At 39.0% G+C, this 14,277-nt stretch overlaps 1 protein-coding gene across 2 annotated transcripts in view; it reads right to left on the bottom strand.

The window, feature by feature from the left end:
- TLK1 (tousled like kinase 1) overlaps nucleotides 1-14,277 on the bottom strand; it is a 66,657-nt gene that overhangs the window by 36,297 nt on the left and 16,083 nt on the right. The window lies entirely within an intron of this gene.

The raw sequence follows: 14,277 nt of genomic DNA, 5'->3' as shown, positions 1-14,277 counted from the left end.
TGCACTGGCTGCCAACGTGCTACTGCATCAAAGTCAATGTTTTGGTAGTAACTCAAAAGGCTCTATACAACTCAGGAAGGAGCAGGTTACTTGAGAAAACTTCTTATCCCTTATATTCCCAGTAGGTCATTGCATTCAGCAGGAATTTCACCTTAACGTTTCAAGAAGAGGCCCACTCCATAGTCTCTCAGATGCACTGCCCATTTTGTGGGAAAGCATCCCTGTTGTGATATGAAAAGTGCCCAATATCTGTACTTTCCAGAAACAATTTGGAGCCCTCAGTGGCACAATGAGTCTGGCTTTTAACCATAAGGTTGGTGGTTCGAGCCCACCCAGGATTCCTGCCTTGCAGGGTGTTGAACTACATGACCCTTGGGGTCTCTTCCAACTGTACAATTCTAAGATTCTATAACTGAAGACATTTTTGTTTTTCCAGCCGAATGAAAACCTGCCTTAAGCATTCATTTTTTATTGTTTTTAAACCTCTCTCTAGTTACTGTTTTTCTATTTTTAAAATAACATTTTAGCTGTTTCACGGTATGTTGGCAAACTGCCTTGAAATGAATGTAAAAAATGATTATTAAGTCATAGCAACAGCTATCCTGACTAGTAGCCACTGATTCTTGTTCACACAACACTGTACGCAAGACCACATTGTAAGCCAGCTGCTTTCTTCAACCCTGTGCTGAGCGAAGGGTTGGCTTAGAATGCCATCTGAACCCAGTGTGCCATCTGAACTTATGGTTAAGCTCTCTCCTAGCTAACCACGAACCTTAGCCAAGAATAAGTATTGTAATTAGAGATTTACTTTTCTGACATATACATCAATCCTAGAGATCTTCATAAGACACATGCTGTACAGGGCTTTCATTGTTTGTGAATTGCTGCTTGCCTTCTTTTGGTAACCTCTGCTCTTGACGGAGATGCTGGAAGAGAACATCCTGCTTCTTCTGTCGTTTTTGGCCTGACCCCTCCCTCATAGTCTACCTCATGGGTAGGCAAATTAAGGCCAGGGAGCCAGATTTGGCCCAATCACCTTCTAAATCCGGCCCACGGATGGTCCAGGAATCAGTGTGTTTTTTACATGAGTAGAATGTGTCCTTTTATTTAAAATGCATCTCTGGCTTATTTGTGGGGCATAGGAATTCGTTCATCCCCCCCCCAAAAAAATATAGTCTGGCCCCCTACAAGGTCTGAGGGACAGTGGATCGGCCCCCTGCTGAAAAAGTCTGCTGACCCCTGGTCTACCTTTGCACCTCTCCCCACAATTCACTGCTACCGACTAGGGGGGAAGCAGCTTATTGCCTTGCTGAGAGAATAAAAAGATATAAGTAGGTGCAGCAGAAAGAGCAAAATACCTGCTGTGGATGCCCAAGCCTCAGATGAAAAATCTGAAAGTTTGGGTGACAACTAAATTCCAACAAACCGAGACTCACAGAAGGAAGTAGAAACCAACCAGATATATTTGAAATTTTGCTTGTATTAAACTAAGGCATTTATGGATTTAAATTTCTTAAATATGTCAAACAGAACTATTTTATATTCCATGGTTATAAATGTTTTGTTTTACATTATTAAATCAGTAAAGTTTAGTTAAGAAAACAAGCAGTTTATATGAATTTATTTTTAAATTTGTCTTAACTAGCATATCCAACTGTTTCAGATCCTACTTCATCAGATTCATACATTTACTAGAAACTAATATTTCAAGATTTCTATAACGGCACAGTCATATTAGTAGCTTTTGTTAAATTATTACAATTAACTGTCCCTTGAAAACAGAACAGCTTTTATTTATCAGAAACGCTTTTGCTTTTACCAATAAATTTAGATTCTTATCTGGATTTAAAATATGTGGCAACGGTGCAAAGTTCAACAGTAGCTAGGGTAAGCTGATGAAAATTGGGTGCCCTACCAGTGTTTTCTTCTACTGCACTGTCAACACTGGATAATCGCCCTCCTAAACCAAAATTGCCTGCTTTTTCCTTTTTACTGCCATCCAAAAGACTGCCTATTAGTCCATTCCAGTGTGGAAGAGACAGCATTTCAGTCCTGTAATCACTTTTCAAAGCATGCTAAGTCAAAGCATGTTAAGTTTAGATGCTTAACACACACTGAAAATCTAATGACCCGTTACGCATCCTTCAAGTTGTAGCAGCAAACAGTAAAACAGCACAACCTTTTGTTCTACTTCAACACATGCAACAAAAAGAAAAGAAATAGTAAAGGGCAGATGCATGAAAAGTGACCAGTTTGAACCAGCTCTCTACCAGTTGCAATACTAACACAGACCGTTTGTAGAATATTAACACATACTATTCAGAAAGGAAAAAGAAAAAAAGGGAAAAGGAAGAAAGGCCATTTTGTTCCATGAGAAAATAATCTAAAATCCTTTATCAGGCAATACCTTCATTTGAACCAAGAAAAATGTCACAGCATAGTGAGATATCTTTCAAGTTCTCCAGTGCTCTTCATTAAGTTGGATGTTAAATAGTCAAAAAGCTGCTGTGATAATGAAGCCATGGTGTCTGCATTAGTCACAGTCTAAAGATGGAGTACAGGAAAAGATAGCAGACTTAATTAGATTAGGCTCTATTAGGTACTACACAGGTTACAATGTGCACAAAAGGCTGCTAGGGCATACAAAAAAATAGCCGATCCATTTCTGAAAATGTAGAATCCAGTCATTACCCAGATTTTTTTCACAAATACCCTGACTTTCTTTCCATTGTCTATGTCTTGGAGAATACTGAACTTTGCTGAAGATAAGACTCTAATTCTTACCTTCTCTCTTCAACTAGTGAATAATTGTAATATATTTACTTTTTTACCTGACACATCTTAAAAAAGTAATCTGCAATTTTGTCAACTTTAAAACTAGCGAATTCTTTTTTGTTTTCCGCCTACCCAAACTCCTGTATGTTTTGGTGGTCCCGCTGCATTTTATATTTACAAAAATGGGAGGAACAGACCAGTGCTCTCGCTGAAAAATCTGTATAGCACCAAGTAGAGCCTAATCTACGTTTTGGTTGGTACAAATAAAAGGCACTGTCTAACCATGAATTTTTGCACAGAAATGAGCATCTGAAGAGCCAGCCATTTCTACACAAGGTCTTTAAAATTTGAAGCACAGTGGTACCTCGGAATCCGTTCTGGAAGTCCATTCGACTTCCAAAATGTTTCGAAACCAAAGCACAGTTTCTGATTGGCTGCAAGAAGCTCCTGCAGCCAATTGGAAGCTGTGTCAGACGTTCAGGTTCCAAAGAACGTTTGCAAACAGGAACACTCACTGCAACTCTCACCGGTTTGCAGCGTTCAGGAGCCAAAACGTTAGACTTGCAAGGCATTCGGGATCCAAGGTACGACTGTATCTGAAATCCAGACAAGCAGACTAAAACAACAGAACAACCCAGTTAAGCTGAGCTGTTAGAATCTGCGCTCAAGGTGGCTCATGCTACAACAACCCATTTAAAGCAAAATGTTTGGAGTTTAGATTTAGTGTTTCATTGTCATCAGAAGTAGTTTGTAAATGCAAGCTATGTTTATATAAAATCTACAAGCCAATCTTTGTGCTGTTGCTCAGGAATCTAACGAAAACGCTACAAGAGGCTTTGTTTGTTTAAAGATGTATCAGTTGCCTGCCCAAAGCAATGCAGAACAAAAGAATAACAGGAACTATTATCTACTGCGGAACTATACACCTTACAAATAATATCAAACAGCTCCTCAATTTGATTCATGACTAAACTTGGACTACTCTAAAGTATTCTCAAAAAACCTGAATAGTATAATCAAGTTCCTGTAGTAATGAATACATCTGCTTACACAAACTCAGAACTGCCGTAATCTTTGTTAAAGAGTACAAGCATAGCTGGATATTGCTGTGCCGCCAATGGTCAAGGGGCACATTTCGTGTTTCAGGAAAAGCATGAATAATAAGTACTGGGATAGATCTTACTGCCTCAGGTATGTAGAGAAGAAAAGTACAGTATATATGTTCTTCCAATGAATGGACTTGTGCTTCCATATCATCTACCAGTGCTAAGATTGTGCCATGAAAAATTGTAAGAAATAAGCCCAAGTTTTATCTTTGCTTTCTAAAAATATTGAAATTTAATTTGACTTTTATCCAAATGAGTACAAGGGGGGCGTATTTATCTACTAAGAGTATTTATAGCCCACCCTTCCACTGAATTTGCAGCGCTCAGGGAACAAGTTCAAAAACAATCAGATGTATTTTATTGCATTTCAACTTTGGGCAAGCAAGCTGCTTAATTTTATAAATATCACCCATTCATCCTCTTACACATCTTCACTGTTGTACAATTTCAGGAGTCGTATAATATAAAAAACTTGTTTCATATAATGCAACGACAGATGTTTCATACACACCAGCAGTTAATCACTACCCACTGTCAATAAGACTATAGAAGCTTGCATTGAAATGATCAATATTTGGTTCTAATTTGGCTTGATAAAAATCAAGGTTGTAGTATCTTTCCTTGCTAGCTCTTTTCATTTCTCTGCATGTACACACCCAGAGAGCAGGCTAATCTTCTTGTTTACAGCATTAATTCTCCATTCTGCATGCTTCTGTGCCAAAAGACATGTAAATTTCTCCTCTCTTTAAAATCAGTGAGTGAATATGGAGATCTGCACCGTCATAATGAACCATTTTCTCAATTTCTACCCAGAACTGAAATATGTGGCATTGCCTTTGGATAAATTATTTCCAGGTGTGAGCTACAGTGTTTTCCTATCCATAGAATTATTTTCTATCTTGTACACCCAACAGGGGATCCAGTGTGGTATAGTGGTTATCGAGTGTCGGACTAGGACGTGGAGGACCAGGGTTCAAATTGCCACTTGACCATGAAGCTCACTGGGTGACCTGGGCCAGGTAGACAGACAGACAGACAGACAGACAGACAGACAGACAGACAGACAGAAGGAAATGTCAGGGAGAAGTGCTCAGGAAGCCTGAGGGTTCAGTAAACATGAAATCTCTCTACCCTTTCTGTGCTTCAAATACTGCTATCTCTTCCCTCCACTTTAAAAGAATTCTGCAGGGATTGGAATTCTAACATGTAAGAATGCCACCAACATGTCTAGTTGGCCCCAGGTGACTGTTTCATTAGCAACATGTCTTTAGTTGGTGCCTTTGACATCTGCTGAATTACCAAACTTCAAAATACCTTGCATTGATACTAGATACAAGCAGCAGCAGCATCTCAGGAATCAAAGGATCATAAAAAAGTATTTCCCTCAATCTGTTCAACAATAGCAAGTTAAAGGGGGAAAGCAGATCAGAAGAATTAGCAAAACTGGCTCATAAAGGTGTCAGCAGGATATCGTTTCATTGATATATTATCCCCACTGCCAATGGAAACACAAGGCACCAATAAAAAGATCAATACTGTCTCAACTGCTTTTAAATACTTTACTGTATCCAGATAAAAAGCTCCTCTCACCTAACCTCCTTCCATTTTTAAGAGAAGCCTTCTCAAGTCAACAGGAGTAAATCATTAAGGAAAACGAATTGTACATGTTCTAGCCATGCTCCAATGCACAGTGATCTCCCCAAACCTTGACGTAAGAGTCAGCTGGGCTGATTAACTCCATCATTTGCCTCAAGTAAGCACCTTTCAAATACAGTCTTCACTCCTATCCCATGAAGATTCTTGTAACATTAATAAACATGACTTCTTCCAAGGAAAACATTGCCTTTTTTGATGCGGCAGGCAATATTAGTCTGGTGTTTGTTCATACATAATCATTTACCCACAACAGCTTATTCATACTTGCTTGTAAAGACACTTCGACTAGCCTCCGTTATCTATTCACTAATACAAATCAACTATGCCCTCCGATCAGCTACACCTGAATCAAGAGAAGACACTGCATTTCATCACCTACATCTGAGACCCACAGGTCAAAGACCTTGGACTTTGAACTATATACTGGTAAGAATAATTAATAGTACACAGGGGAAACCCTAGTGAGTTGGGTACTAAAAATAGTGCTAAAGATTGGCTACCAGTTGGATACCAGAGATTGGCTACCATATTTCTGCAGGCCTGATATAAGTGATGCACCACAGAAAGAAAAAAACTCAAGGTTCTCAAACCTGATATGACCAGATTACTGAACCTAGATTTTTATTAACTCAATGAATTTTCATATGTTCAGTGTCATCAGGATTTGAATTCTATGCAAGGAAAACTAGTAAGGGATATATACTGACAACTATAGTGGTACCTCAGGACTTGTGTGGCACTGTGGTCTAAACCACTGAGCCTCTTGGGCTTGCCGATCAGAAGGTTGGCGGTTCGAATCCCTGCAACAGTGTGAGCTCCCATTGCTCGGCCCCAGCTCCTGCCAACCTAGCAGTTCAAAAGCACGCCAAAAAGTGCAAGTAGATAAATAGGTACCACTCCGGCGGGAAGGTAAACAGTGTTTCCGTGCGCTGCTCTGGTTTCGCCAGAAGCGGCTTAGTCATGCTGACCACATGACCTGGAAAAACTGACTGCAGAAAAACGCTGGCTCCCTCGGCCTGTAAAACAAGATGAGCGCCACAACCCCAGAGTAATCTGCACCTGGACTTAACTGTCAGGGGTCCTTTACCTTTACCTTTTTTACAGTGGCACCTCAGTTTAAGAACAGTCCTGTTTACGAATGATTCTGTTTAAGAACTCCGCAAAACCGGAAGTAGTGTCCCGGTTTGCAAAAAGAATGGAATCCAAATGGTGGAAGGGCACCGGCGGCAGAAGACCTCATTAGGGAAACTGTGCCTCGGTTTAAGAACCAACTTCCGGAACAGATTAAGTTCGTAAACTGAGGTACCACTATAATCATTATCTCTGAAGACTATCAATCAGACAGAACTGCTCATACAGTGGTACCTCGGGTTACATACGCTTCAGGTTACATACTCCGCTAACCCAGAAATAGTACCTCGGGTTAAGAACTTTGCTTCAGGGTGAGAACAGAAATCGTGCTCTGGCGGCGTGGCAGCAGCAGGAGGCCCCATTAGCTAAAGTGGTGCTTCAGGTTAAGAACAGTTTCAGGTTAAGAACGGACCTCCGAAATGAATTAAGTACTTAACCTGAGGTACCACGGTATTTTTAAAAATGATATGGGTTAAAATGTTACATGTGATTTATAATTTAGAAACAGCAATAAAAATCAGAAGCAGCGTGTTTTCTGTATCAATGTTATTTTCTATTATTATTGTTTTTTGACACAGGTAACACCTGCCAGAATATATATATATACACAATCAAGCAACACATAAGGGGGGCTGATATCACCAAGAAATATGATGTGCTAGTTCTCTGCTCCCACCCTAACCCAGGTATGTTACTTGCAAAAAAAACAGAAACAAAAAAACCCTCAATCTTCTCCAACTCTCAGTAGCCTAAAATGGCACCAAAACCCGTGAGACTGGGTTGGGAAGAATTTGACTTCTTTCAATATACATTCACTCAATTTTATCAAGATTTTCCTGCGGAGTGGTCAGAGTTTTTGACCCCTTTACGAGATAACATAACAGCCTCCATTAGACTTACTAAAACTTCAGAAGAACTACAATGAAGCCATATCTAAACTTTTTTAAAAAAATAATCATGCACAACTTTCAAAATATGGTGCAATTTTTATTTATCATACTTATAGAACATTAAAAAAGGTAAAGGGACCCCTGAGCATTAGGTCCAGTCGTGACTGACTCTGGGGTTGCGGCGCTCATCTCGCTTTATTGGCCGAGGGAGCCGGCGTACAGCTTCTGGGTCATGTGGCCAGCATGACTAAGCCACTTCTGGAGAACTAGAGCAGTGCACGGAAACGCCGTTTACCTTCCCGCCAGAGCAGTACCTATTTATCTACTTGCACTTTGACGTGCTTTCAAACTGCTAGGTTGGCAGGAGCAGGGACCGAGCAACAGGAGCTCACCCCATCACGGAGATTCGAACCGCCAACCTTCTGATCGGCAAGCCCTAGGCTCTGTGATTTAACCCACAGCATTATTGAGTACATTACTGGGCATGAAAGTTTTAGCAAAGGCATTATACTTGCCACTTTATACTTTGTCACAGCCACATGGGGTTATTAACATAAATAAAAGAGAACAAACAAAAGACAACTTGCTGGTGACCAAGTTCTAACAGTAAAAAAAAATCTAAGTACAGTGGTGTACCCTCAGGTTACATACGCTTCAGGTTACAGACTCCGCTAACCCAGAAATAGTGCTTCAGGTTAAGAACTTTGCTTCAGGATGAGAACAGAAATCGTGCTCCGGTGGCGCGGCGGCAGCAGGAGGCCCCATTAGTTAAAGTGGTGCTTCAGGTTAAGAACAGTTTCAGGTTAAGTACGGACCTCCAGAACGAATTAAGTACTTAACCCGAGGTACCACTGTAATAAAGCACTGCAGCATTTACTCTTAACACAGCTCCAAACAATGAAAAAACCTATTCCAAGTTTTTATAATAAAAATATTTTACTCTCCACACTGAAATGCCTATTTTATACAGGACTGTGATCTTAGCTTCAAGGGCAATCCGTAAGAGCAAACTTCATGCAAGAGATCTGGCACACAGTTAAAATTTGTCCCTTGAACATTCATGGTCACTCTAATTTAGAACCTTAAACTCTTCAATGTAGGGGGCCTATATTTTTCTCTTATGCAACTCTTACTGCATTTCCACACTGATGAAACTTTAAAAAAAAAATCAATAATAACTATCATTAAGTTATTTGACCTCCCTTAGAATTCAGAGAAGCAGGCAAAAATATATCCAGTTGTTTCATTCTCCCACATTCACACACGGAGATACAAAGGCTCTAAAATTCTATGGTTTTGTTTGTTTTTTTCTAGAGAGCAAATAAGCAAATGGCAGGTTATCCAGAGCAGTTAAGGAAGGTCTTAAAGCCTTGCTCTCTAAAATAATCGAAGATCATTACTGCAATTTTCTCAATTTTTTTGCAAAGGTGGATTATGCTACTATTAACGTATTTTCAGAACTCAGAAAATATATGTAAAGCTTGATTGCTACAAATACTAGTTAAGCATAAAACCATTCTCAAAACGCCAACTAATGGGACAGGAAAAGTGGTAATGGCAGGTTTAAACATGCACGAACTACAACGTATTTTGCATTGCATCATCTTCTAAAATGCACATCAAGTATTGACATATACATATACTAGAATTTTCTGCAACTTTTGATGTAGATGGCTACGGAATTCACTGAACTGCTTGGGAACAGCTCCAAGTGTGTGTTTTTGTGGTGTGTCTGTGTCCTATACAGTACAGTAATGAGTGCTTTTCCACTATTGCTCCAGGAATTGCTTCAATACAAAGCAGCTTTTGTTTTCATGTTGGTTGAAACACTTACAAATCTTTGCTCATAAAAATCATTTTCCTGTAAGAAGGAGCACTAGTATAAACTCCAAGCCATTCTGCCTCAGAATATCCCTGAACCAACCAGCTCCTAAGACGCCTTTCACCTGCTGACATTTTGACTACTGAAATGAAAACCAGTCTCCCACAGCCTTCCAAAAGGCCAAACAAACATTGACAGAAGTTCAGTTCATGAGCCTTGCGATTGCTTCCCACAAAGTTCAAGACTGGGGTTCATCCTGCATCTTGGTCCTCACAGCTAGAGATAGTAGGCATTACGAAAGTGCAACAGCAATGGGACATTACTACTGCAGTCACTTATTTAAGGGGGAAATATGTTACTTCATTCTCTTGGAATACCTAACTTCCTTCCTGAAGCAAAGTTTAGTGCTTCACATACCAACCGATGAAGGACGGGTTTGGTCAACACATTATTTCATACATTAAGGCTTCATTTGTGTTTAATAGTTTACTGAAAGTCATCCTGATTATGTATTTGAAAGGCAAGGTGTAACTAAAAATAATAAATAAAACATTGGCTCAACCAGGTTCCTATGAAAACTCAATAAACTGATATTTTGGAAATACACTGGTAAACCATTAGTAAATGTCTTTAAAGCATCTCAAGTCAAACACAACTGGCTAATCCATTATTGCCAGGGGATTAATAAAACCATGTTCATCCATGAGTTGATTGTGGATGAGGGAGCTTTGACTTCTGCATAGCAAGGGGTTGGACTAGATAACACTAGCAGTCTCTTCCAATTCTACAGTTCTATGATTCTATGATCTGGCTTGTATTACTGAGACCTGGGAGTGTTGGACTGAATAGATTTGACACAGCTTTGTCCAGAAGGCATCAACCTTGATTGAAGGATCAGAGAGGGAGAAGTGGATGTGGTCTGTAATATTTCCATTTTGCTCACCAGGAAACTTCACCACCTTGTGAAGGAGGGCATCTGGGTATTGGGAGGGGGTGAATTAACCCTGTTGTCATTGTCAGATTATTATCTGGTGAAGTTGGGTATTACAAACTCACCCACCTGCTGCAAGTGTAGGGTACCCTTTAGGGTGGTCCACCCATGAAGACTTAGGAAATCAAAGGTATTACTGAATGTGCTTTGGGGATTCTCAAAAACCCAGAACCAGCAAAACTGTCAAGGTCTTGGTTTGGTATGGAATAACAGCCAGGCACATTGACATAACTGTTCCTGAGTGCCCTCTCTGACACTAAAGAGTCCTGAGGACTCCCTAAACAGGTCGGGGTGCAAGTGGTATATGACCCTGTATAAAGCTGATTGGACACACTAGTTCCTAAAAATATTTTTCTAGAAATATTAGCACATGTAAGAACTCAAGTCAGAGATTATCTATTCTCTGTATTTATATTTCCTTGCCACAAGTCAGAGAGCAAGGTGTGATGCCCTATAAACATCAAAGTATATCTCTTTGGAATTCAAAGCAAAGCACAGACAGAAAGGTAAGTTAACTTACACCATCTGACAAGCAATACTTTGAAATTGCAATCTTTGAAAGGACATTCTACTGGGCCCCCCAAAAAATTCCTCTAAGTTGCATGGCTATTAGAATAGATTATTCAATTTTATCAGCGGTCCTTGCCAAAAATGTAGGACAATCTCTTCCTGTAAACATATTATTTCCCATGTATTGCAAGACCATATTTGGTCTGCAGAAGCAGCATCTTCTATCACCCAAAAATTGACTAGCTGCAGCTTCTGAAGTTCTTACTTAGATTGTCCTTCATAAGTTTTACTCTAACATCTTAAAGAGCTTGCCTCTGTTGAAGATTTGCAGACTACCTGCATTTAATTTTGTGGCACTGCAAATATTTGTTTAAAAAATAGAAAACCTTGAATTACTCTGCACATTATGAACACTTTGATTTTCTCAACCATGTTGCAAGATACCAATACTATTAAGATGTTGTGCTAAAAGTAGCTGAAAGGGATACAGCTGGTTAACAGCACAATCCAAGAATGGCTAAATGGCATTTCTGAGGTAGTGTTTTTTAGCAACAATAATATTTACCGCAAAGAAATAAACTCAGTCTGCCAAAATCTGAAAAATGGCTCTCAAAATCCAAGGTATACAATATCAAGTCTGAAAATAGCATGCACTATTTACAGCAGGATTAACACATAGCACTTTCCTATCAGTTTTTAAAATCTAACTTAAGACATTTCAGCAAAAACTTTGGAATTAGGTAAAAATTGTAGAGTGATCCACCAAACCAAATATTTCAATGGAACATAAACTGGAGATGCCATCATTTCTAAATAGGTTTTCTTCTTTGTGGTCTTGGTCTGTATTCTGATCTAGCTGCCCAAACAGAAAAAGCAAGGATGCTATACACTTTTGATGGTAGATACTTCATTCAGGTCAAATAATTAAATAAAATATGACAATTGTTCCTCCTTATGGGCAAGATTTCAAGTAATGCTTAATGTCATTTCAGTACTGACTCCAGGCTTCCTCTACCCAGTGTCCTTGCTCATGCACATAATCCTAAGAGAGTGAGTGATCAGTCTATTATGAAAATAGGCTAAATATTGAGGAGGAGGGATGTTTTACCGGTCATGCTCTTCTCCTCTATTGAAATAGACAGAACAGGCTCTGGGTAAAGAATCTGTAGATATGGCATGTCACTAAGAGGTTTAAACTGAATTATGCAGGGCAACCAATACCAAGGCCCTTTATATGCATTTCCCCCCCTCAGCCTTTCCAATTGTGGTAGATTTGACTCCAAAAACTGCAAGTGTAAAAACATCTATTTTTAAGGAAGTTAAGCAGAGGGGCCCTGAGAAACACCACATAGCAATTCATACCTCATCAAGGTTGAGGATTACCTGGAACAAGAATTGTGGAAGTTTTATTAGGAGTTTTCCCCCGGTGCTATTAGGGGAGCAAACGTATTTTAGCACATGTTGATAGAGGGTTGGGCACACTTAAGGCTACACAGAGTTTGTTCCTAACCAGCATTTTAAATCTAGATCCCGCTTTACATGCATAAGAGATAGGAGTGCTATTTTGTCTCACGATGAAATAGGACCACGGACAGAGCACAGAAGGAAACATTGAGTAATCACTTGTTTAAACAATCTTCCTTAGCATCTTGATCAGGAAAGTATGGGGAAAAGATTGGTTCTGGGTCCCTCAAGTGTTTTGTGGATTCTCTACTACAAATACGCTATGAATCTAGAAGGACATGGGGAGAAGAACCTACCTATTTGACAGCAGATCTGCGTATTGTGCACAAGACTGAACTTGCCATTAAACTAGAGAGCCTCCCCCCCCCCAACTTCCATTTAAAAAACAGCAGGTGAGCACCCTTCCATCCCCACCTGCTACTAATGGAAGTGAGCAGAGCTTGAGAAAGAGTTGCAGGGAGAAAAGCAGTAGATGGGTGAACATTTCAACACATTTACCTCTATGGTGTTTTCCCTGGGTAAATAAAAAAGACAGGTCTGGCACTGCTACACCAACAATTGGCTTATTTTAAGAAGTTATTCTCCAAAAGCAACCAAAACAATGGAGAAGGTCCCAAAGCATATGAGTAACAAACAAGATCACCTGAACTTGGCCCTCCCGTTGTTTTGGGACTACAATTCCCATCATCCCTGACCACTGGGTCCTGTTATCTAGGATTGATGGGAGTTGTCCAAAAACAGCTGGAGGGTCAAGTTTGGCCACCACTGCCCTAAAGCAATGGAAATGTATAAAAAGTGATTTATGAGTCAACACTTTAAGACTACATATAAAATGAACATAAACAAACATGAATGATAGCCACTATTGTGTGACGATTACACTTTCTCCAAACAATACAGATGTTAGAGATGTTTCAGCAGAAACAAAATTGGCCTTGCAGTTGACAGCTGTAGATCCCCCTAGAGCCTCTCGTTTGATTTTTCTAAATTGTATTCATTTTTTTCAACTTAATTATATATAAATAATAGAGTCTATTATGTCATTCATTTGAATGGAATCAAAAAATGATAAAGGAATAAATTACCATTATAAATTTATTGCATGATATAGTTCTTATATAAGACCTTTAATGACTAGAGCTACACCACAAGGGATTTGTTGCTCCAAAGACTGTAATTTAAAAGGATAGTTTATTATAAGTCCTTCTAGCATAGAATAAAAAGTTTGTAGAAAGTAAAAATACAAACCTATAATCCAACTATGTTGTTGCTCAAAATATGCCATTGCTGCTCACAAAATGAAGCATAACTGAAATTCAATATAGGGGGAATCAGCTGCCAATCCATATCTCACCAAAAGATGTGACTCTCAAATATGCTATTACTCAAGCAGAAAAATTATACATTAGTAGAACTACTACCTGAAAAGAAACTCTATCTTTATATCCACTATTTTTGAGATAAAATTGTTTATGAAAATGCAAAAACAGCTAAATTCATTTTGTCATTTAAACCAGCAAGGGAAATTGTGTTTAAGTTGTGCATCCAAAAGACTACTCACTGGGAAAGTTCAAGAATATTGTATGTTAACAGAATAAATTATTTCTGTTAAAAACAACCAATTAAATCAGAAGGCTTGTGATAATATTCCAGAAAATGCATGGTTAATGAAGTTTCTGAATTTCTAGTATGACTCTCAGATTTGTGCTCAGTAATCCTCAAAAAGAGGTCTTGTGGTCTGACCAACAAATAATTTTGAACATGGACACATAATGGCATATACAACATAGAGATGTAATAATTAAAGATTTCAATACACTTTTTTATTATCAACAGGAGGAAAACAATCTTTCAAACTTTGTGGACAACATATACAATGACCACACCTATAGTGACCATCTGGATAATTTAAACACAGTTCCATATGCATAA

The sequence above is a fragment of the Podarcis erhardii genome, assembly GCF_964252035.2.
Source record: "Podarcis erhardii genome assembly, chromosome: 1".
NCBI lineage: Eukaryota > Metazoa > Chordata > Lepidosauria > Squamata > Lacertidae > Podarcis > Podarcis erhardii.
The sequence above is the reverse complement of the archived record's forward strand: the minus strand, read 5'-3'. Positions and strand labels throughout refer to the sequence as shown.